At 33.0% G+C, this 27,187-nt stretch overlaps 1 long non-coding RNA gene and 1 pseudogene across 2 annotated transcripts; one reads left to right on the top strand and one right to left on the bottom strand.

Annotated features, from left to right (window-relative positions):
• Window positions 1-26,562, top strand: part of LOC142628977 (uncharacterized) — a 77,030-nt pseudogene extending 50,468 nt beyond the window's left edge.
• On the bottom strand, window positions 19,243-21,376 carry LOC142627596 (uncharacterized). Of its 2 annotated transcripts, none has more exons than XR_012842889.1 (2): window positions 21,244-21,376; window positions 19,243-20,639 (listed from the first exon to the last, which is right to left on the bottom strand). It is a non-coding gene; the product is annotated as an uncharacterized LOC142627596 (long non-coding RNA). The 2 variants fall into 2 exon arrangements; XR_012842888.1 differs by having other exon boundaries at window positions 19,243-19,534.
• Window positions 26,563-27,187: the final 625 nt, after the last annotated feature.

The following is a 27,187-nucleotide window of genomic DNA, read 5'->3' as shown; positions in this document are numbered from 1 at the left end:
CTTCATGTACAACAAATCCTATGTACCTTTTAGCCATATGTTTGAAGCTTTAGCATTGGCGATAAATGCCGCTATAGATCTTCAATTATATTAAAATGTTAGTCCTTCAGCGGTGGTTTTACCTGCCGCTATAGGTGAATTTTTTTCCCCTCCTGGGTTCTAAACCCACTATTACAAATAACCTGTAATAATTTTAGCACCACTAACACAATACCATAAATGTAACTAGATAATGCCACAAATGTCTCCCAACTAATATTATATTAACATAGAAATATATTATCAAATACATAATATTGTCTATAACTATTATCAAAGTTCCAAAGAATTTAAACAAATCATTCAACACTTCCAAAAAATGCGGTTTCTTAAAAGTAGTTCTTTGTACACAAAAAGCCATCAAAAAATTATATGTTGGGGACATATTTTTATGTAATTGGCATATCCTTTGACAAAACGCACTTTACTTATATCTGGGTATATCTAAGTAGGTTCAAGATGATCATTACAAGTGGTTAAATTGAAGACATGAAGATTACTCAAGAACTGCTTAAGAAAAGTGCAAACTACAGGTCTCGATACCTCCTCGACAGAAGCTCGATCTGTCGAGATTCATTAAAGCTCGACAGATGTCCCGATCGATCGAGCTTATGGGATTCAGATTATAGCCAGCAACGTTTTTACTCTAAAAGGCTATTTGTTTATGGGTTTGTATAATTCTTATTGGACTAGGAAAACCCAAGGTTTGTGTAATCCTATTTGGAATAGAAGAGCCCATTAAGCTCCTATTTAAAGGAGGTGGAAAAAGAAAAACCTAACCCTAGAGAGCTTCATAAGGTTTTCTTCTTGAAACCCTAGCCCCCTTTTACAGAAGAAAGAGTTCTTCCTGCATTTCTTGTACGCCTTTGGGTTTTGTAACCAAGCAAAGTCTCTTGCACTAACATTGAAGATCTTATTGGTGTTTCTATGTGAAGCTGTTGCAAATCAACTACAACAATCAAATGGTTGTTGTGGAGTTAGTCACGTACTGGGATTTGTTCAAAGGAGTAAGCCGCGTACTGGGATCCGCGCATCAAATTGGTTAGTCACGTACTTGGGAGACGTGCATTGAAAGGAGAAATTGTCACTACAGGATAAGTCCAATTGGATATTCGGGTAAGGGTTCAACTGTAGGTTGATAAGGTACTTGAGATTCCTTTACTTGTAACCGCTTATTGTGATAATAGAAGAGTTTCGAGAGTGGTGACCTAAAAATCACCCGGTGGGGTTTTTGCCGTGTAGGTTTTTCCCATTTATAAACAAATTACCGTATCATTTATTTCCCGCTGCATACTTTAGATTATTGGTGATTTATTTTTGCTACCACGCGTTTGCATGTTAATTTGATTAATTAATAACTTGACTAATTAATCAACTTAATTCATCACAAGGGGTCAATACGTTTTTGGCCTATCATTATAGCATCTTCATTATTGTAGCATCTTCATTATTGTAGCACCATCATTAGTAATTGTCACGTCTTCAATATTATCAATGAGCATATGAAACCAGCAACCAAAAAGTAAATCAAAATTATACCCTTTTGTAGAACTACATAGTCCAAATAAAAGCTTAGTAATAAAAAGCTTAGAAAAAACTTACAATGGCTTACCATATGAGAGGATGCTGCTTCATTACCATCACATGGACAAAACTAATTTCCAACAACACCCCACTATGAGTGGAATCCTGCACCAAAATTTAAAGAAAGAAAACTTAAGCACCAACCAAAAATTTCCCTAACTCATATTCTTGCATGAAATAACACAGTGAACATCATCCATATTAAGATTCTCTAATTCCAAATTGGAAAGGTTCTAAATTTATTATTTTGTTGGAAACCAAATCAAGATAAAATAGAAACAACTCAATCCATCATCAACTTAAGCCCAAAGTAAAGGGGGATTAGCTCTATTCAAGAGCTTGACTTCAGCACAACAAGAAATGACTCAAATGCACTAATAACCCATTTAATCCCATAACCATAACAAAGAACAAATAAGAAATCCATTTACCACTATGTTTTGCACTCCCATAACTCATTTCCTCAAATTGATACTCATTAACTAAACAATATTCCATTCAGATGCTTAGAAATTAGAAAGTGTATCACAAAACTTACAATAAGAAGGGAAAAATCAAAACTTTAAAGCTCAGCCTTCTTATTCTTTGAGACCCAATAAGACAAAAACACTCTACTCCTTATCAAAACATGAAGTTACACCCTTCTAAGGTTTACCTGAGTCGTACATACCATGTTCAGTAAACATAAATACAATGTAAAACCAAACACAAATTTATTTTCTCAAATGATTGTATTAGAACATAATGAATTCTTTAAGAAAAAACACACAAACATTGACATATAATTTTAAGGAGAAGAAACTAACCAGAGAGAGGTTTTGAAACTCTAAGACTCATCATCACTAGACTCATCATCATTGCAGTCATCATCATTGGACTCATCATCCTTAGACTCATAAACATCATCGCTAAGCTCTTCATCATCAATAAAGTCTTGCTCAAGCAATTCATTCTCACTGATCAACAGTGTATCATAAATGGTTCCTTCTTCATTAACTCGAGCCCAAACATGGTTGTCATTTGCATCATCACATGCATCATCAGTAGTTATATTATAAGAGATATTCTCAAGATAGGTACCCATATTATCATCATCATCATCATCATGTGAAGCATTAATTCCAACATCAAACACCTTCCTAGGTTTTTTTTTTACCACCACTGCCCAATCTTTATGTCTTACATCTTCTATGTAAAACACTTGTGAAGCTTGAGATGCTAATACATAAGGCTCGTCAATCAATCGACCACCCGTGTGTATCAATCATGAAAAATTGACAAGGGGAAATCCAAACTCATCTTTTTTGCATCCTCTCCCACTAATAACATCAACTCATTGACATTTGAATAGTACATATCGATACTTGTTAGAGTAGTTCAACTCAATAATATCGATTAGTACACCATAATAAGTAGCACCACCTTCAGCAACAACACAAACTCCACTGTTTTGAGTTTTCCTAGTTGCCTCAAAGTCTTTGGTGTGAAACTTCACACCATTTATAACATAACACTTGAACTGTTTTACTTCATTATCTAGATATCGAGCAAGCCATATGACTTTATCAGAGAGTTTCTTTTTCTCAAATGCATCCATTGACATCACCTAATATAGACATTGACGTTTATTATAAGTATGTTATCTAAAGTGTTACAACCAAGTTTTATATATGGACATTGACATCACCTATTATAAACAATAATGTTTTATGTATATGCTTTACTTACATAGTTCCTAAACCAGCTGCAGAATTTCTTTATGTGCTGCTTTTGAACAACATCATCGGTTACATGAAAAGGGAAATCAGCCTTGATCTTCGCTATGTGTACACCATCTAGACAAATGTGTTAGTGTTAAGTTAGAATATTGTACTTGAATGTCATGAAAGGATACGCAATGACATATTACTTACTTGCAAAATGGGGTGATTTCTTCACAATTAAATAACACATAACGATGTGCTTGGATCCATGAATTTGAATCTAGTGTAATGCTCACCACCGCACCCATGGATTCCTCGACATTCCTTACAGGCCGATTGAATGCAGTTTCAACAGATTTAAAATAGCATAAGCAGAATGCTAAGCATTCCTCTGCTATATACCCTTCTACAATGGAGCCTTCTAGATAAGTTTTATTATGCATGTAAGACTTAAGTCTTGACAAATACCTATTGGAAAACCCAAAACCAACAATAGGAAATTGGTGTGAAAAACAATTAATTAGATAGACCAAGTTACTATACATGTTACCTCTCTATGGGATACATCCAACAATAATGAACTGTGTTGAGGACATTTTTATGTAATTGGCATATCCTTTGAACAAACGCACTTTACTTGTGTTTGAGTATATTTAAGTAAGTTCAAGATGATCATTACAAGTGGTTAAATTGAAAACATGAAGATTACTCAAGAACTACTCAAGAAAAGTGCAAATTGCAGGTCTCGATACCTTCTCGACAAAAGCTCAATATGTCGAGATTCATTAAAGCTCGACAAATGTCTCGATCGATCGAGCTTATGGGTTTCAGATTATAGCCAGCAACGTTTTTACTCTAAAAGGTTATTTGTTTATGGGTTTGTATAATTCTTATTGGACTATGAAAGCCAAAGGTTTGTGTAAACCTGTTTGGAATAGGAGAGCCCACTTAGCTCCTATTTAAAAGAGGTGGAAAAAGAAAAACAAAACCCTAGAGAGCTTCATAAGGTTTTCTTTTTGAAACCTTAGCCTCCTCCTACAGAAGAAAGAGTTCTTACTACGTTTCTTATACGCCTTTGGGTTCTATAACCAAGCAAAGTCTCTTGCACTAACATTGAAGATCTTATTAGTGTTTCTATGTGAAGCTGCTGCAAATTAACTTCAACAATCAAAGAGTTGCTGTGGAGTTAGTCACGTATTAGGATTCGTGCAAAGGAGTAAGCCGCGTACTGAGATCCGCGCATCAGATTGGTTAGTCACGTATTAGGAGCCGTGCATCAAAAGGAGAGATTATCACTACAGAATAAGTCCAATTGGGTATTGGGGTAAGGGTTCAACTTTAGGTTGGTATAAGGTACTGGGATTCCTTTACTTGTAACCGTTTGTTGTGATAATAGTGGATTCTCGGGAGTGGTGACCTTAAAATCACCCGGTGGGGTTTTTGCATTGGAGGTTTTCCCCATTCGTAAACAAATCACCGCGACAAATTTATTTTTCACTGCACTTTAGTTTGTTGGTGATTTGTTTGCGCTACCACGTGTTTTCATGTTAAATTGATTAATTAATTAAGCTTGACTAATTAATTAATTAATCCATCACAAGGGGTCAATACGTTTTGGGCCTATCAAACTGGGCCAGCAACTTTGACTTTGCTAGCCAAATGCATGACTAGATGTACCATCACTGTAAAGAAAGAGGGAGGGAATATCCTTTCCAACTCACACAATGTCACTACAATTCTCTTCTTAAGAGTCCCAAGTTCCTCCACATTTAGTACTTGGAACATATCTCCCTAAAAAAAAAAAAGATAAGTCAATTAAAGGCCTACTCACTCCAGGGGGAAAAGATCTGCATATTGCTATCGGAAAAAGTTGTTGCATTAAGATGTGATTATCATGGCTTTTCATCCTACTAATCTTGCATTCTTTGAGTTTAACGCAACGTGAGATGTTTGAAGAATATCCATCTAGCACTCTTACATCCTTCAAAACATGCAGAAAACCATTCTTTTCACTAGCATTCATATGGTAGAAGGCATGTGGCATGCGTGTCTGATAATTCCCAACCTTTTCCAAGTGAAGTTCACTTCTTATACCCATATCCTTTAAGTCTTGATGTGCCTTCAAGTTATCCTTTGTCTTGCCATCCAAGTTTAACAACATGCCGATTATATTATCGACTACATTCTTTTTAATATGCATCACATTAAGGTTGTGACGCAACACATGGTCCTCCCAATAAGGCAAGATGAAAAATATACTTCTCTTCTTCAACATAGTTAAGGCTTCCTCCCCTCTTTTTCTTTTATTTTGCTTACAGAATTTATGATCACTATCCAAGAATCGCCTATGTTCAATGTGACTAAATTTCCTTCCATATCTTAACCAAGGAGACTGACTATCATAGTTACAAGGGAGACATGCAAGAGCACCTTTGGTACTCCAACCTAAGATATCACCATATGAAAGAAAATCATTTATGGTCCATAATAATGCAACATGCATTTGGAATGAGTTTTTGGAAAATACATCAAACGTTTTTACTCCAACATCCCATTACTTCTTCAGTTCTTCTACTAGGGGTTGTAAGCACACATCTATATCGCTCTCGGGCGAGGTTGGACAGGGAATCAATAATGATAGCATGAAAGAAGACCTTTTTATGCACATCCATGGAGGGAGATTGTATGGGATCTGAAAGTTCAGTTAGTGTGTAAACCACTAATGAATGTTTAGACCCCCAATTACAAAATAACCAATACAAGCTATATTCAAAAAATGTAATGTGCTGAAAAAGGAACCTATTAAGAGATAAACCCTAAGAAAGGTCGGCCTCGCAATTGGAACGAGTCATGAGTTAACTGCCAGGCTAGACTGTACTTTTTGTCCTGTAGTGCTCCAACTATCATGATCCTTTAGCTTCCTGTATGCTTCACACGTGTGGAACTTTGGCAACTTGCCAGTCGCCAGACTCTTCTTGAATGCACACAACTTGAGTTTATTCACACTCTTTCACACACAACTCTTACATTATTCCCAGCTAAATACAGGGTTTCTACATGCTAAATTACAAGCAGATTTGGCACAGAATAAAGCCAACACATGGTTGATTAAATTAAACCTTACAATCTCCCCCTTTGGTTATTCCATGACAAAACACCCTAAAACAGACTTTAGACTTAAACGTGAGTTTGGGAACAGTGGTAAAACTCACTCACACCTAAATCTAGAAGTTGTGATACACTTGGAACATTCATTAGTGTGTAAAAACACTAATGAATGTTTGGACCCCCAATTTCAAATTAAACCAACACAAACTTATACCCAAATAATAGATGTGCGGAATAATGGGTACAAGCAAAAATCCAAACAAACAAACACCTCTACACTATAAATAATCACAACACAATAGCAATAAAAAGTAGAGAGCAAGGGTTAGAGAGATGCAAACACAAAGGTAACACCGGCATGTGTTATCGAAGAGGAAACTAAAGAACTCGATGAAAAACCTCTCCACCTCCCTCCAAGCAGTCAAATGATCCACTAAAGAATGAAGTTGGGATACACGAATAGCAATAGACCCTCTAAGCCTAATCTACCCAATGCACCTAAGCCCTCCAAGCTTCTTGCTCCAACAAGGTTAAGCATAACCATGTCTTTTTTAGCTTCTTAGATCCCGTAATAATCTCATTGCATCAACCAAGTGAATTGGTCATCTATGAACTGCCTCCCAAGCACCAAAATACCTCCTCACTGATATGGGTATGGTGAGATAAGGATTTGACAAATGTACCTTTTATGGATATGTCAATGGAGAGGGTGAGAGTAGAGGAATTTGGAGAGTAAAAAATTTAAGATTGTGGATGAGTCAATCTTGGTTTTCTCTCTAAAAAAATCTCTCTGGAAGCTCTCTACTTTTCATGGGTATAAGGGTATTTATAGTAGGGTATGTGAGGAATGTGAAAAGACAGTTTTCATCCAAACAAGGCATTATGGTGACTTGGCCTCGCAACTGGAACTAGTCGTGAGTTTGAGTCGCGAGATAACTTCCAGGCTAGACTATATTTTTGGTCCTATAGTGCTTTAGCTGTCGTGACCCTTCAATTCCCTGCATGCTTCACACGCGTGCCACTTTGGTGACTTGCTAGTCGCGAGTCAGTCACGAGATCCAGTCGTGAGGTCCCTTTGAATGCACACATCTTGAGTTTTCTTCACACTCTCTCACACACAACCCTTGCATAATTCCCACCTAAATACAAGGTATCTGATCGCTAAAATTACAAGAAAATTTGGCACGGAATAAAGCCAACACATAATTGAATAAATTCAACCTTACAACATCAAAATGACTAGCCATGTAATATGAGTACTACTCATATTTCCATACGGGTTGAATCCATTGGCTGCTAATCCAAGCCTCACATTATGAGGCTCGGATGAGAACTCTATGTAAGTCAAATGATTTCCAAGCTTCAGAATCAGCAGGATGCCTTAGTAACCTGTCATTCACATGACCATTGGCATGCCACTTCTTATGATTGGCTGTTTTAGGAGACATAAATAGTCGTTGCAATCTTGGTTTTAAGGGGAACCACCGTAAGATCTTTGCAGCTTTCTTCTTTCTTTTCTTGGAGGAAGCATTAGTACTTTTGTTGACTTTTAGACTCATTACTTTCCCATCTTGAACGGTTACAGTTTGGACAAGCTTCAAGGTTGGCATTCTCCTTCCAATATAAAATACAATCTTTAGGACAAGCATGAATCTTCTCATAGCTCAAGCCCAAATCCTTAATAATCTTCTTAGCCTCATAACAATCTTTTGGAAACTTAGCATTTGAAGGAAGAAAATCAAGAAAAAATTGCAGCAACATGGTAAATGATTTGTTGGTCCAACCATTGAGACACTTCATGTGGTACAAATGCACAATGACTGACAATTTGCTAAAATGCTTACTGCCTTCATAACAAGGTTAATTAGCATCTTCAAGCAATTTCATAAATCGAAGTGTATCTTCATTAGGACCTTCTGTAGGACCTTTTGTGGGTTGTTGCACAATAAGGACTTGTTCCATTGGCCCAGATGCCATATCTTGTATGGGAACATGTCATGCAACATGTCACGAAGATCGGCATACTCTATCAGTTTTTTCGGACATGACTATTAGGAATTTCAGAAGAAGTATGTGCATATGATAATTCTCCATTGAAAACCCAATCGTTATAACCCCTACAAATCCCTTTTGACACTAAGTGAGCCTATACGACATCTATAGGGCACGAATTTGTATGCACACATTTTCTACACGGACATGAAATCGTTCCATCTGGGTGTGCATGGCTAGATGAAAATTCAGAAACTATTGGATTCCATCTAAATATTCTCGTGACCTTCTATTCGTAATTTTCATCCAACTCCTATCCATTGCTATAAAGTGGTTTACAAGAATACCTATAATGTGATTTCATGAAAGCACAAAGAAAGAGTTAACACACATTTTATTTACACAATTTCACTTTAATTTAAGAAACAAATCATCTTTAGTCATTCACTTTTAGCTATGTTCCTAACAGAACAATGAATTTAAACGCATAGAGAAGTTATCAATACATTTGGTAACTATAACATTATTACGAGCAATAAATGAATTAATCAAATAAAAACAACTCAACAAGAATCATCCAATATTACACAAAACAGTCAACACTCCCAATATCAGCTAAAACCACCTTATTACTCTATGCAAGCCACTTGCTTGCCCTAATTCAACAACCCACCACAACCACAGAGAGAGAGAGAGAGAGAGTACCTTAATTATTTCACCAACTTCACTTACTTTGCCAGCAATTAGTTGTATCTATATTGCTACTCTGCACATATATAGTCATTATCAACATATCTAGTCATTACCACTTTGAACCTCATATTTTTATTAATCTCAATCTCAAATATTATAATTTCCAAGTGTGGGGTTTGAAATAAGTAACATATAAAGTATAGAATGTAATTTGATATAAAAAAAAAATTATAGGAATGTCTTTAATTTACATAAGTTGCTGCTCAAAAAGTGGTTCAAGTAAGGCTTTGCATTGGACTGTGTTGCTTTAATTGCATTAATGATACAGTGATAAGAGGTATTTTCAATAGGCCAAGCTTTCACATATTTATATTAGTTGGACAAATTAGCTCAACATGTTACTCTTTGTGCAAAGAGATGCCTTCTTGGCCATTGTTCATCATGTTAAAAGAGTTGTAAAAAGAGAGTGTGGGGATTGCTTTCTTTTTCATCGTATTCCTGGCAAGTCAGAATATGTTTGCTCCTTTAAAAACCCACAACACTATAAAAAGAAACATCTTTTCTTAGTCTTCATCCATTTAAACAAAGCAAATGGGAAGAGAAAGGAATAAAAACATTTTTAAGATTCTATAGCATCATCATTAAAAAGCACTTCTCGTATCTAAGAGAATGGTGACAAGGAAGGTCATGAATTATTTTTGATCAAAAGGAGCCCACACCAACCTCCACTCCTTTCCATCCATCTCCATCCCTATTTCCTCACCAAACCCTCATCGCACAATGACAAATATTTTACACACTCATCAATGACTTTTATCAAATTCCCCCATCCATCCCCAATCTCTAAACTCATTTGTAAAAACAAATAGGTCAGCAACTAAATGGGGAAAAAAATATCTACAACCATACCAACCCTATAAATTATAATAATCCAAAAAGATTAGAAAGAGAGAATACCAATATAAAACATGCATAATGAGTTACAAAATATTTGTTTATTCGATGCTTTTATTATATATGGAGCAGCCCCAAAAAAAAATTGTATTTTTTTTTAAATCTCGAATGTCGATGAAACAGGAAAATATGGTTGGCAATTTCAACTACTTGATTGGGCATCAAGCCTCTCAAATTGTTAACGAACAAGCTCCTCATTCCGAAATTCAAATGAAACATCAAGACATTGGTTAAAAAGTTAAAAAAGGAGACTACCTGTACTTAATCTACTTCTAAGAACATAAAATCCAAATGACATTTCTTAGATGCAGAATACAAACCAACAATTTATTCCATTACTAAACATTAAAAACCCAAGAATTTAACAAATGCTGTTTTTAGGTCGGTTTAATTTCAACAATATTATTAAAAAAAAAAAAAAAAGCAGATTGTAGAAAGAAATAATTTTTTTTTTCATGGTAAAAAGAGAGTGGGAGAGAGATACCTGAAGAAATTGAAGTGCCTTTGTATTTTCTTGTAGATTCCAATCATTATGCTTCAAAAACCCCAAATTTTCATTCCAAAAAAAAAAAAACAATTATTTGGTTTCTTAATTTACATAAAAAGAAATGAGAGAGAGAGACAGAAAGACAGAGAGAGAGAGAGAGAGCTCATGATGTCTCCGATGATTTGAGCAAAACATTCCTTGCACTGAGAAGGAAACCGAGAAGCACCGATCAAAAATAAAAAAACAAAAAAAACAGATCGATCTGATGAAGGAAAGCTAAAATGCAAAGAATGAAACTTACCAAAAATTAGTGAAACTGGTGAGTGAGTTAGTCTCTGGCAAGTGGGTTAGCTCGGATTGAAAGCTTCGATGGTGAGTGCGAAGGTGAAGTGACGGTAGTGGCGGCGGAGATGGAGATGAAGTGAGGGTCTTGGAGAGAGTGAGAGTTTGGAGAGAGTAAAAGTGAATAAGTGGGAAAAGTGAAAACCTAATAAGAGGGAAGACGAAAAAAACAGAGGGAAATTTTGGGGCTGGAAATTTAAAAGTCAATAGTGGTGGTCCGACCCGCCACTATATCTAGGAAAACGCACTGCAAAAATGAGAACCTATTGTGATGGTTTTGTATACAGCCGCTATAGTATCTACGCAAAATGATATATATTGCGGCAGGATTTTGAAGCGCCACTAGATATATGTTAACGCCGCTAAAACAGATATATTTTCGGCAGTTTTATGTAGCGTTGCTATAGGACGCTGCAACAGACTATGACTACTGTGGTGGTCCCAAAAAATGCCGCAATATGTGACATATAGAGGCGGTTTTTGCACCTGTTGCAATAGTACAGATTTCTTGTAGTGCATTCAGCTTTGTTATTTCATATAACTTTTTTCCAATTATGATCCAAATTTTATTTATATCTGCATGATTGCGGAATTTACTATGTATATGAAAGTTTCTAATAGTTCTATCAACGCTTTTTTATCCAATATTATCCAATATATGGGTTAGAGTTATTTATGTTCATCCTTGAGTTATATACAACCCTTTTGTTTCATATTTCGAATAAGAAGTTTTATTTCTGTTTTATGCAAGAGCAACCTCCTAAAAAATAGTTACATATTATTTTATACATTCTTATTAAGTTTTGAAGAAAATACACACACACACACACGCACATATTCTTATTGAAACTCACTATTAACAGACACGGTAAAAAGTTGACATTATACATTTGAAGGAATTTTTTTTAAATGTTTTATTTTTTCCCATAATCTATATCTCATTATCAAAGAAATTTTATTATCACATATTTTTATTTCCTTCACATTAAGAATGATATAAATATGGTGAAAATAGCCAAATACCACGTTTTTAGAAACTATGTGGCAATCTACCACTGTGTAATTAGCAATCCACCACTTTTTCAATACACGAGCTTTGTGAAATCGAGTTTTGAACGGAACTCGAGTTCTCTGAATTCAGTTTGCCAGCGTGGCAGTGGCTAAGTTGGAATTTTGCACATTAAAAATGCCACCTGGAACTCGATGGTCATAAGCTCGAGTTCTTTGTTAATTAAACTCAAGTTTCTAGGACTCGGGTATTGTGTTATTTTACATACACAGTACCCGAGCTCCTTAAATGCGAGTCTGGCTCGGGTACCATGCTATTTTAGCCCACCATACTCGAGTTCAATGAACTCGAGTACTATGTAAGTTTTTTTAATTAGGCTTAGTCTTAGTTTTTAATCTCACTCACTAGGTCTAACTCTCAATCTACCTCTCTCTCACTTAGTCTTACTCTCAATCTCCCTCCCACCTAACTTCCTCTCACTCTAAATCTCACTCAATCTAGCTCTCGCTCTCACTCTCACTCTCACTCCCCCTCTCGCTCTTGCTCTCCAGTGTACTCTCACTCTCAATCTCAACATTGACGATATCGAGGTCTTCAGTTGGGGATCTACATCTTCAATTTCAAATCAAGAGGTAAATACTCAATCTCACTCTCAATATTTGTTTGACCGTCTGGTTTAGGGTGAATATTACGGTTGTGGGGTTAGGGTTATTTGTGGTGTTCTAATGTTATGGAGTTATTTGTAATTATCAATTTTCATTGATTGTACCCATGGTAGCTATACATGTATTTGACCCTTTTGAGGAACAATACACTAGACATTGTGAATATTCTTACTATTTAAATAAATTGACCAATGATTTCTGAACATACATCATGTTTTGATTATTTTTGTCTAAATTTTTACATTGAGATTTATTATATTTATTTTGAATTATTTTTAGCCACCCTTATTAATATTGCTCCTTGTTTCATCAGTTTTTCACTTTGTCATTATGTCATTGCCTTCTTGTAATTGATTTACGTGATTAGTGACATCTTATTTGATATGCTTCTTATGCTTCAACTAATTTTCACATAATTCGGAATAACTAGTTAATTTACTAAGTAAACATCAACTTGGGTCTAAAGCATAATAATCGCTTATTAATCTTAATTGAGTGTAGAGATGACAACAATTGAAGCCTTATGTCAGTTAAATTGCTAGTTAAGTAGTTAGTAACTTAATAGTGTTCCTAATTTGAATTTTGTGCTCCAATGCATCTTCAGTTAAGTCCACAAAAAAGATATCTTAGATGAAAATTTTGCATTCTTATCAGCCATTTCTATTACTCTAAACAAATTAATAAGGAAAATGAGATATATTCAATAGCTTTCTAGCATTGCTTTATACTAATTACAACAATATTATAGCTTTAACCTCGCCAAGAAACTTGGGCTACATCTCTCTTCCTAAAGAAATTCGAATTCCCCTCTCTATGACTTTACCAATTCAAACCTCAACCTTCAAACTCTCTTCTACCATGAGGTTTGTTTGACGTAACGGCACCATGAAGAATGCTGTTAAAAGTTTTTATTAATTTCTTTTGTGTGTTTTGGGAGTTACTAGTGAATAATGGATTTTTTTTTTCATTTTTCATTTTTTCTTATTATTTGCCTTTCCTTTGGCTCTCTCTCTCTCTCTCTCTCTCTCTCTCTCTCTCTCTCTCTCTCTCTCTCTCTCTCTCTCTCTCTCTCTCTCTCTCTCTCTCTCTCTCTCGTCAAAGGCTATCTATTTAGGTATGCATTCCTGTATTCTTCTTAGCATACACAGTATGTTTAGTGAATAGTTGCAACTTGCAACATTAGAATAATTAATGCGTTAGGAATTATGCTTTATATGTATAACTAACTAGTCACAACTTTAAATTAGCAAAGATTGAGATAATCTGGATAGGATATGTTATAACTTATTCATGGCAAAAGTATGATGCTATTTAGATTAGAAGTGTCGAGTTTGCTAGAATGTGACTGTTTTGTTGTAGTTAGACTACTACAAAGATTTAAAGTATTTATTGTAATACTAAATTTTTATATATCGTTGTATTTTTAAAATAATCTATATTACAGTTAAAAAAGTTTAAATAAAGCAAACATATTGTACCATATTTTATATAATAATCTTTTGAGTGTTTTATGAATAATGTTAATATATTGAAGGATTTTCGTGGACCTTTTATGTCATATTATTCACTCAAAATAATATAAATAAAATTTTATTCACTGTTTTACTAATATTATTTATTCATTTATTATGATTTTTTTGGTTAAATTTTTACTTCTAGGCAATATTTAAAAGAAAAAGTTAACGGATGCCTTAAGGGCATTGATTTAGGAAAATATTTTAGCAATTTTTTATGAGGAAATGAAAAATATTTTGACGGCTTTTTATATTTCACTTGTGAGTGGTGTCAAAACTTTTCTAAAATAGATTATTAACAGTTGCTCTAAGGAACAATTAACATAATTCATATTTAAAATAACATTACTTATTATAAGTTTTAATCCATTACAATAAAATTAATATTAATTTACAAATATATATATATATATATATATTTAAAATAAAATAAAATAAGAAGCCTACTGGCCTATTACTAGTTACACTTATATTAGCACAAGAAGTGCACACTATTACTAGTTACACTTATATTAGCACGAAAATATGGCTTTCTAATAACAACTTTGATAAAATGATATATTTTTGTTGCAATAAATAATTTACTATTTTTAATATCTTATAGTAATAGGCTATTATTTGTAAATAGTTGACAAAAAAAATTTGGTTAAGTTATTGCAATATATTTTCGTTGTTATAGATAATTGTTTTATGATTTTCATTGCAATAGATTGTAAAATAATTGATATTTGAAATATTTTCATTGCAATTTCATGATTTTCACTGCAATAAATTTTAAAATAATTGATATTTAGTTATTGCAATAATATATTCATTACAATAAGATATCACTTTAAAATTTTCATTGTAATAGATTGTAAAAATAATTGGTATCAAGTTATTGCAACGATTTCTTCAATTTAAGTTATTGCAACAAATTTCACTAGTGCAATTTTGCTTTAAAGCCTTTATTGCATCCGAACATAAACATAAACAGCTTGAATTACCTCATATTCCTTCAATTACTCAATCAGAAACAGCAGAAAATGCTTCCTTGTTGCTGAAAGAATCACTCAAAAAACAGAAATTTGATGCAACATCATTGCCAAAAGCCATAGCCTATGACATATGGAAATCCTTGTTTATGAATGCAGCTTTTGCAGGAACCACTCTGTCCTTCTAGTCTTATAATTATTTATTTTCTCTTCCACATATTTTATATGTTTTTGTTCTTTTGCTTCCCTATTGGAGTTAACACAACTGCATCCTATACAGGTCCCCTCCTAATCACAAACTTCGTGAATTTCTTGCTGGTAGAGAAAGATAATTCAATCACCCCCTATGGTATGATTCTTGCATTCATTTTCTTCTTTGCAAAGGACAGCGGAGTCACTAAATCAAAGACAATGGTATTTGGGTGCTCAGCGAAATGGTATACAATTAGAGCTGCCCTTAATTGTATACCATTTCGCTGAGCACCCAAATACCATTGTCTTTGATTTAGTGACTCCGCTGTCCTTTGCAAAGAAGAAAATGAATGCAAGAATCATACCATAGGGGGTGATTGAATTATCTTTCTCTACCAGCAAGAAATTCACGAAGTTTGTGATTAGGAGGGGACCTGTATAGGATGCAGTTGTGTTAACTCCAATAGGGAAGCAAAAGAACAAAAACATATAAAATATGTGGAAGAGAAAATAAAATAATTATAAGACTAGAAGGACAGAGTGGTACCTGCAAAAGCTGCATTCATAAACAAGGATTTCCATATGTCATAGGCTATGGCTTTTGGCAATGACGTTGCATCAAATTTCTATTTTTTGAGCGATTCTTTCAGCAACAAGGAAGCATTTTCTGCTGTTTCTGATTGAGTAATTGAAGGAATATGAGGTAATTCAAACTGTTTATGTTTATGTTCGGATGAAATAAAGGCTTTAAAGCAAAATTGCACTAGTGAAATTTGTTGCAATAGCTTAAATTGAAGAAATCGTTGCAATAACTTGATACCAATTATTTTTACAATCTATTACAATGAAAATTTTAAAGTGATATCTTATTGTAATGAATATATTATTGCAATAACTAAATATCAATTATTTTACAATCTATTATAGTGACAATTTTCAATCATTTTATAATCTATTGCAATGACAAACATAAAACAATTATCTATTACAACGAAGATATGATTGCAATAACTTAACCAAAATTATTTTTGTCAACTATTTACAAATAATAGCCTATTCCTGTAAGATATTCAAAATAGTAAATTATTTATTGCAACAAAAACTATATCATTTATCAAAGTTGTTATTAAAATATCTAAAATTTATTGCAACGAAATTAGTTGGTGCATAAACCTATTACCTCAAATTTTATTGCAACATCTTGCATCAACTATTGAAATAACTCTAACGTTATCACAGCTATTTTTTATAAAGAACATTTTTTCTTGTAGTGCGTGCTCATGCTCAAGTGGACACATGGTGAATTATGATAGAAGTGTAGAGAGCAAAAGCCATTCAGCAGTAAAAGAAAAGTGTGCACTTCTTGTGCTACTATAAGTGTAACTAGTAATAGGCCAGTAGTCTTCTTTTGATATATATATATATATATATATATATATATATATATATATATATATATATATATATTTCTGTAAATTAATATTAATATTATTGTTGTAAGCGCACAATTGCACCTGGACCCAAAGACAATCACGGGCTCAGGCCCAATGAGCCTTAAACAATAAAATTTGTAGAATGTGGGCTTGAAACCTAGGTTAGAAGTACTAGGAGCTTGATAACAGGCTTTTATAAGCAAACACAAGTAAATAACGAACGATAATGACAAATGGATCTCCTCGGACTCGAGCCGAGGACTACTTCTTTATTATTTCTCTTTCTTCCTTCAAGATTACAAGTTCTTAATTTCTTTCTTAGTTTTCCGATCCCCCTTTTTCTTTGGCCTTTACCCCCCTTTTATACTTCCTTTCCTGATACTTTTTGAACAGTGACTAGAAGTTTCCACCTCATTGTTCAGGGGTCACCTCCCCATTAATGCGGCCAGGGAGGTAGGTGCAGAGCCTTTAATGCGGAGGTGGCAGCCTTTATTCTTGATATTTTCTTTAATACTGGTGCATCTAGAAGATTCAGGATGTCCCCTTTTAACCACTGGTCTCTCCAGAGTTGTGCTTTGACCTTCATCATGAAACTTTGAATTCTCTAGGGCTTTTCCGAGGAGAAGCTCGTCCTCGGCTGTATCCTCGGACCCTCGGCGAATGGGCCGACTCATAGGGTTTAATCCTGGAGCAGGTCGGCCCTCCATGTTACAGCCCAAAGGCCCATATGCCCATTTGGGCCCTTTTACTCCCCACAATTGTAATGCATTAAAACTCATAATAAGCAATTTATTTTAAATATGAATTATGTTAATGGTTCCTTAGAGTAATTGTTAATAATCTATTTTAGAAAAGTTTTGACACCACTCTCAAGTGAAATACGAAAAGCCATCAAAATATTTTTCATTTTCTAATAAAAAATTGCTAAAATATTTTCCTAAATCAATGCTCTTAAGGCATCCATTAAATTTTTCTTTTAAATATTGCCTAGAAGTAAAAATTTAACCCAAAAAAATCATAATAAATGAATAAATAATATTAGTAAAATAATAAATAAAATTTTATTTATATTATTTTGAGTGAATAATATGACATAAAAGGTCCACGAAAATCCTTCAATATATTAACATTATTCATATAACACTCAAAATATTATTATATAAAATACGGTACAATATGCTTGCTTTATTTAAACTTTTTTAACTGTAATATATATTATTTTAAAAATACTACGATATATAAAAATTTAGTATTACAATAAATACTTTAAATCTTTGTTGTAGTCTAACTACAACAAAACAGTCACATCCTAGCAAACTCGACACTTCTAATCTAAATAGCATCATACTTTTACCATAAATAACTTCTAACATATCCTATCCAGATTATCTCAATCTTTGCTAATTTAAAGTTGTGACTAGTTAGTTATACGTATAAAGCATAATTCCTAACGCATTAATTATTCTAATGTTGCAAGTTGCAACTATTCACTAAACATACTAAGAAGAATACATGAATGCATACCTAAATAGATAGCCTCTGATGAGAGGGAGAGAGAACCAACTACAAGTTAGTAAGAACCAATACAACACAACAAAGGAAAGGCAAACAATAATAAAAAATGAAAAACAAAATCCATTATTCACTAGTAACTCCCCAAACACACAAAAGAAATTAATAAAAACTTTTAACAGCATTCTTCATGGTGCAGCAACGTCAAACAAACCTCATGGTAGAAGAGAGTTTGAAGGTTGAGGTTTGAATTGGTAAAGTTATAGAGAGGGGAATTCGAATTTCTTTAGGAAGAGAGATGTAGCCCGAGTTTCTTGGCGAGGTTAAAGCTATAATATTGTTGTAATTAGTATAAAGCAATGCTAGAAAGCTACTGAATATATCTCCTTTTCCTTATTAATTTGTTTAGAGTAATAGAAATGGCTGATAAGAATGCAAAATTTTCATCTAAGATATCTTTTTTGTGGACTTAACTGAAGATGCATTGGAGCACAAAATTCAAATTAGGAACACTATTAAGTTACTAACTACTTAACTAGCAATTTAACTGACATAGGGCTTCAATTGTTGTCATCTCTACACTCAATTAAGTTTAATAAGCAATTATTATGCTTTAGACCCAAGTTGATGTTTACTTAGTAAATTTACTAGTTATTCCGAATTATGTGAAAATTAGTTGAAGCATGCGAACCATATCAAATAAGATGTCACTAATCACGTAAATCAATTACAAGAAGGCAATGACATAATGACAAAGTGAAAAACTGATGAAACAAGGAGCAATATTAATAAGGGTGGCTAAAAATAATTCAAAATAAATATAATAAATCTCAATGTAAAAATTTAGACAAAAACAATCAAAACATGATAGTTGTATGTTCAAAAACAATTGGTCAATTTATATAAATAGTAAGAATATTCACTGTCATGCCCCAAACCCCAAAGGGTTCAAAGCGTGAGAAAGACATCTCAAATACCTGTAAATTTTTACTTTTTGACAATTCAATCCACATAAATCCTATCAAGTATCAACATCAAGAATTATCTTAATAATTCCATTGAATATACTCTCAAAGTAAGTCAGAGCTCTAAGCATTAATTACAAAGACCATTGGCCACAAAATAATAGAGGTCTGAATAATAATTACATATCAACAACTTGTCCCATCAGTGGAATATAGTCACAACCACTATAATATACAAAAGAATGAGTCAAGTCTATTCTAAAATGTACATCATCAAATAACTCCATTACAAAAGTTCAGCCTCCATCAGTAGTTAGTCTAACTACTATTAGCCACCAAAAAGCTGTCTCAAAATATTATTGCCTACTCTGAAAAGTTTATAAAAATAATGGGATGAGACAGGGCCCCGTAAGTAGCATAATTAATGGGGGTGGGGGACAATGCAAGTTTCATCTTCAATACTAATAATATGACAAGAATGATTAAATAATGAAATACAAAATTTCTCTAAGTAACTACCTTAAAACAATATATTATAATCTGTGAGCACTAACAATATAAATTCCAAAGCCATAATATCTAACATAAGATAAATTATCACAATAATATACCACACTACACATAGACCGGTCAGGGGATCTACCCATTCACAACTGGCATGATATTGTCCTCTCTGGTATGCAGACTCTTGGCCCCATGGACAGCAGCCTCACCTATACCCTCAAGGTTTTTCTCTCCCCCCATGGGCAGCAGAGAAAGCGCGTCAAATTGGACCTCTTTTGCATGTGGTCTTTTGGCCCTATGGACAGCAGCCTCACCCACACACAATCAAGGAACATCTTCCCCCCATGGACAGCAGGGAAGAACGCGTCATTCAAAGTGAAAGGGTACTGACCTAGATTTGATTTCGTTGTCACAAAGACTACGAAAACCAAATCGGGTGATCACCGGGAAATCACACATGGCATGGTGTTAAAACTACATGATGCTCACAAGTTATATTACTTTGAAACACATAGTTTATATCCAAGTTGTTTCAAAAAACTTTACATAATCTACTTCCACAAAGTTTGTAAGGTTTTCAACTTCATTCTTGCCAAAAAGATTTTCTATCAATTTCTCAAGTACTAAGACAAGATAAGCATCTTTAAATTTTCTATTATACCATAGAATTCATAATTTCCTTATCAAAGATTAAATAAAAGATGCTCATTTTTTCATATCAACAATTCATGCATTTCCCCAAATGCAATACCAAATATGATGCATTTTTATATATAATAATATGTAATAGGGTCACAACAAGACAATTTTAAGAAAACATATATCCATATATAATTTTCCAAAATGTGTTTGACCCAAAAACATCGTTTGTGAAATATGGTAATTTTCCAAAAATATCCCATTAAGAAGCTACTTATCTCGCAACCACAAAAGCCTAACTCTCCAAGCTCCAAGGAGATTAGCTAGAACCTAAACAATATCAAGTAAACCTATCACAATAAGTATAAAATTTGAAATTGTATCTAACCAAAATTTAGGATTTGCCAAATAAACACTTAATTAGGCAAGCCTACTATTTAACCTCATCAATAATAAAATAGACCATTCCCAAAGTTTCTCAACAAATTTATTCACAAGGTATCAACTCCAATTTATAAAGTTAACCCATTTCATAATATCTCCAACATTATGACTAGTTTTCATAAGATTTACACTACATCATTAAGAGACCCATGAAAGCAAAAATCAACATATCCTCCAAGACAAGAAATTTAGAATTTCACTAATTCCAAATAAACCCAATGACAATGGCAAAATTAAATTTACCAACCATCATACATTATATCTTAAAACCCCTAAATTTTTCCACCATACATAAACCTTGAATAGCCATTTTAGCACAAAATATATATGCCCACTCATCAAAAATTCCACCAATACAAAACCCATACATAAAAACACATAAATATCACTTCCAATGCTCATAAATCACATGGATATCATTATCAAAGCTTAGATAAAAAATATCCTCAAGCAAAAGTGTAAAACCCACCAAAAGATTAGAAATTTTTACCTCAAATAAAATGATGAAGATGCTTATGAGTTCCTAAGTATTTTTCCGGTGATCTTGCCGGAAAAATGATGGTGAGATGGTGTGTTTTGGAGAGGAGGCCGGTGGGTGAGTTGAGAGATGAGTGTGTTTAAGTGAAGAGAAAAGAAAGAAAAATGAAAGAGAGAAAGAAAAGTGAGAGCCGGCCAAAAGAAAGAAGAAATAAGAGAAAAAGGAGTGGTGGAGAATGATGGCTAGGGGGGTTAGGTGGGGGGCACATGTGGGCTAAAAAAATCTCAACTTAACATTTTTTTTTTTGACTGATAGGGACGTTACATTCACAATATCTAATGTATTGTTCCTTAAAAGGGTCAAATACATGTATAGCTACCACGGGTAGGATCACTGAAAATTGATAATTACAAATAACTCCATAACATCAAAACACCACAAATAACTTTAACCCCCAAACCGTAATATTCACCCTAAACCAGATGGTCAAACAAATATTGAGAGTGAGATTGAGTATGTACCTTTTGATTTGAAATTGAAGATGCAGATCACCAACTGAAGACATCGATATTGTCAATGTTGAGATTGAGAGTGAGAGTACACCAAAAAGCAAGAGGGAGAGGGAGAGGGAGAGGGAGAGTGAGAGTGAGTGAGAACGAGAGGGAGATTGAGAGTAAGATTAAGTGAGAGAGAGGGAGATTGAGAGTATAATGTCAACTCTTCACCGTGTCTGCTAATAGTGAGTTTCAATAAGAATATATATATATATATATATATATATATATATATATATATGTGTGTGTGTGTGTGTGTGTGTGCGTGTGTGTGTGTGTGTGTGTGTGTATTTTCTTCAAAATTTAATAAGAATGTATAAAATAATATGTAACTTTTTTTTAGAAGGTCACTCTTGCATAAAATAGAAATAAAACTTTTCATGCAAAAAAAAAAAAAAAAAAAAAACAGCATTATGCCCCTTTTCCCAAACTAATTAGGGAAATGCCCCTCTTTCGAAACTCAATTTTCTCAAAATCGAGTTAAGCCCTATAGTGGCGTTTTAAGGAGTCTATAGTGACGTTTTAAGAAGCCTATAGCGGCGTTTTGAAACTCGAGCTCTATAAACTCGAGTTATAAGCAAAAAAAAAAAAAAAAATTGCATGGAACTCGAGTTCATGGAGCTCGAGTTAAAAAACGCCGCTATAAGTCCTTAAAACGTCACTATAGGCTCCTTAAAACATCACTATAGGGCTCCAATTTTTTTTTTTTTAAAACTCAATTTTGAGAAAATCGAGTTTCGAAAGAATGACGTTTCCCTGATTAGTTTGGAAAATGGGGCATTTGCCCATTTTGGCCTATATAATTCTAACCCATATATTGGATATTGTTGGATAAAAAAGCGTTGATAGAACTATTAGAAACTTTCATATACATAGTAAATTCCACAATCATGCAAATATGAATAAACATTTGGATCATAATTGGATAAAAGTTATATGAAATAACAAAGTTGAATACACTACAAGAAATCTGTACTATTGCGGCGGGTGCAAAAACTGCCGCTATATGTCACATATTGCGGTGTTTTTTGGGATTGCCACAGTAGTCATAGCCTGTTGCAGCGTCCTATATTGGCGCTACTTAAAACAGCCGCAATATATCTGTTTTAGCAGCGTTAACTTATATATAGTGGTGCTTCAAAATCCGGCCGCAATCATTTTGCGCAGATACTGTAGCAGCGATATACAAAACCGCCGCAATAGGTTCTCATTTTTGCGGCTCTTTTTCTTAGATATAGCAGCGGGTTGGACCGCCGCTATAGACCTTTAAATTTCTAGCCCAAAAATTTTCCTCTGTTTTCACTTGTTGTTACACTCCTGTTGAGCCATATTAGCAGACTCGTCACTACTTTTTTTTTTTTTGTGGGTTTTCCATCTTTATTGATTATAAATTGCAAAATCAATTCTTTGTGGCCAAACAAGATGGACTACATGCCATCATAAATTCTGATTTTTTATTGTCTATATTGAAAGCTCCTTTCAACATCGAGTATCATTTTCTTTTCATCACTCTCTCTCTCTCTCTCTCTCTCTCTCTCTCTCTCTATATATATATATATATATATATATATATGCAATAAATAAAATTTTCTACTCAATCATTGAGCCACATTATCCACTTATTTTCCACATCTTCTTTTCTCTTTTAAACTTTTCTTCTCACCACTGTCAAAAAAAAAAAAAAAAAAAAAAAAAAAAACAACAACAACAACAACAACTACTACTACTACTAAAACAAAAACTTCTTCTTCTCAATATTAGTCCACACATACAGTTACACTTCTTCCAACATTTCCCTTCCCTCTTTGCTTCTTTACCTCCCCGCTACTCTTTACTTCACTATTAAATTTTTTCATCATTTTCTCTTTCTTATAACTTGACTCTTCTTCTTCCCATTTTATTTTGTATAAATTTGATATCATTTCTCCCATTCAATCTGTATTTTTCCTATACAAAAACTATGAGTACTCTCTCTCTCCCTCTCTCTCTCTTGGTAAATTTTTTTTTTCTTTCTTATAACTTTAATTAAGGTTGATTTTTTTTAAAATATGTGTTTTGGTTTTTTTTTTTTTTATTATTTAAATTTCCCATCACAAAGTCTCCTCTCTCCCTTTTATAACTTCGGTTGAATTTCGGTTTGGGTTAATACTTATTATTTATTTTTATTTTTTGGAAATATGAATTTGAGTTTATATCAAAACACAATCTACATGATTATAAATTTGAATATACCTCTTTTATTCTTTTGATTTCCTTTTAATTTTGGATAAGATAATATTGTAATTTTGTGATAAGCTTTGATTCTCATGATAATCTACTTATTCCTGGAGAGATGAGAAATTTGAAACTTATAAAGTTTAGTTATATATTAGGTAAATATGACACACTACAACAAAAGTTAGAAAGATATGATTCACCTTAAAAAAAGTATTAATCAAACACACAAAAAAGAATAGAATAATATGTTTTTAGAGATAAAAAGATATAAAAAAAATATATACTTGCAGAAATATATATATATATTTTTTTTAAATTGACAATTCTAAGGTTCCCTTAGCAATCCTTCAACCCTATTCGATCTCCAAGTTGCTTTTCACATGTATTTATTTATTTTTATTTTTATTTAAAAAAAATCAGAAAAGAAAAATATGACATGTTTACATTTCAAATTTAATCTCTATCTTCTCTTCTAATTTAAACGGCAGTACTAAGTACTAACTGGATTTTATTTTTATTTTTATAAAACTTTGTTTTCAAATTCCAATCTCCATTTGGGTAGATAGATATTTGAATTTGAAATCTAATTTTTATCAATAAATTTTACAAAATTAATAAAATCAAAAGTCCAAGATATAAATAAGCACCATCGAAAAGGTGATTTTTTATTACTATTATTTTTTTAATGGAGAAACTATACTTTTTACAAAAATTAAAAGCACTATTTTTTCATTTTTCTTATTTACATATTTGGGGTGACGCTATCCTTCGGTATAAGGGTATTTTTTTAAAAAAAACCATTCTTCAGTTATGTCATTTACTCTACTTTTTCCATCCACACCCCCATGTTTCTTCGTTTAAGTTCAAATAGGTCACATGTGGATATAGTAAAGTAAAATACATTACTGAAGAATAGTTTTGGTTTTTTTTTTTTTTTTTGTCTGTTTGGTTGTGTTATTTAAACAACACAACATGTATTTCCACAACACTTTTTCATTCACATATATATTTCCACAACACTTAAACAACATTACCAAATGGGCTTTTTTCAAATACTTTTATTCTACTTTTTGTTTTGCATTAAGAAAATGTTCAATTTATACACAATAAAATGAAAAGCTAGTCAGCCTAGACCCACGTAAATGTGTAAATATAATTTTCTAAATAAGAATATTTTTGTGAATTGAACTTATATATAATTTCATTTAAGGTTCTATTTATATGTTGTTACCAAATAGATTAATAATAAAACTAAGGCTAAAATGCAAAATTCTCCCTCTATATTTCACCTGAATTTATTTCAGTACTCTAACTTTGCCTTTGTTCATTTTAGTCCTTTAATTTTCATATTTATTTAATTAAGGTCTCTCCATCATCTTTTGTTAAATGTTGTAGCTAATTGTTCAAATTTTTAAATATTTTCTTCAAATTTTTTAAATCAAAAAAATTCTTTTTTGTCTTGAATGTAAAAGATAGAATTTTATTCAAGCTATTAGTATAGGTATTACATAACCATCTACAAGAGTACACTAATGGGAGTTACGTGGGCCTATGCATGCATCTAAATGTCCCCCAACTATATATTGCCGTACGTAGTAGTATTGACCATACTAGTACTTCGTTATTTCCCTAGCATGCAATTGTGGCTAATAAATCTTGTTAGTGAATAGTGAGAATCACTGGTCCATCATCGATCATTTCTAATAGCAGAGCTATGCTGTGCTGTTAGCATAAAAATCACTTCCCTTGGACTAATAGTCATGTACCACAGCGCAATGTAGTAAATGTTCACTCAATTGCATCATGTGGACTAATCAGCAAAAATTTCCAAGATAATTCCAGGAAATTTTGCTGGTAGATTTCAAAGTTCCGCACTTCAATAGGATTCAAAGGGAGAATATTTCGTGAGAATTACGTAGGTATTTTTTTCAAAGTAAAAAAGAAAAAAGAAAAGGTGAATATAACAATCAACCATTTGCCCTTGCATTCATCCATCAAGTAAACTTTAACATGGATGTTAAAGTGCCCATGCTACTACCAGAATGAAAATGAAGACTGAGGGAGCCATATATGAAAGGCATCACATTTTGTTAATATTATCGTGTTTTTCTCTTATATGTATGTAGAATTGGCCCATACTCTGGAGGTGACCAAAAAGTGTGATGTTTATAGTTTTGGAGTGGTGGCACTAGAAATACTGATGGGAAGACATCCAAGAGAACTCTTGATTTCATTATCATTATCATCACCATCATCATCAACTCAAAATATAATGCTAAATGAAATATTAGTCCAACGTCTCCCACCTCCAAATCGACTAGTTGCACGAGATGTTTTCCTTGTTACTACAATTGCACCTGCATGCTTACACACTAAACCAATGTATAGGCCAACAATGAAATGGGTGTCCCAAGAATTTCTTTCTCACAGGAAGCTAATAGTGAATACTTTACATGTAGTTTCAATATGGCAGTTGAGGAACCAAGAAACCCATACAACTAGAGAGAGTGAAACTCAATCAGGAAGTGCTTGCTTTTTGGATGTAAACCTTATTGTTTGATGAACTTATTAAGAAATAAAAAAATTGTGTATCCCAATAAAAATACATCAAAAAATAAAAACCTTGTGTAATTTGTATCTATTTTTCTTTTTATGATTTGTGACCTGTATTTTGTAGCATTAAATTGAAGTCTTTATGAATACGTATTTTGCAACATAAAATAGAAGTCTTCATCACTTTTCTAATGTCACACACTTAGAATTCTCATTTGTAATTTTGGAGGTTGCAATTAAAGGCTCATTCACATGGTTAATGCTTTTACTTTTTTTTTCTTTTCTTGATAGATGCTTAATGCTTTTTTTTTTTTTTTGTTGAGAAGTAGCTTAATGCTTGACTTAAAAGATTTACTTGTGCGAGCTATTCCTTATTGAAGACTCAACAATAATAATACAAATTTGATGACTAATGAATCAAAAGGGTTAATTAATAAAATATCACTTTAAACTAAGGAATACTTGCACTCCACATCCCAAATTATGAAAATTTCCAATTGGCAATCTTTTTTTTTTTTTTTTAATTTTTTTATAGAAAATGTTCGGTGCATATTATTTAGAAAGTTGTTCAAATTAGCCTATAGCACAAAAATAATGTCTGGTAATACATCTTTCATCCAAACTGACAAGGG

Source organism: Castanea sativa, chromosome 3 (assembly GCF_040712315.1).
Source record: "Castanea sativa cultivar Marrone di Chiusa Pesio chromosome 3, ASM4071231v1".
NCBI classification, from domain to species: Eukaryota; Viridiplantae; Streptophyta; class Magnoliopsida; order Fagales; family Fagaceae; genus Castanea; species Castanea sativa.
This window is presented reverse-complemented; position numbering and strand designations above follow the sequence as displayed.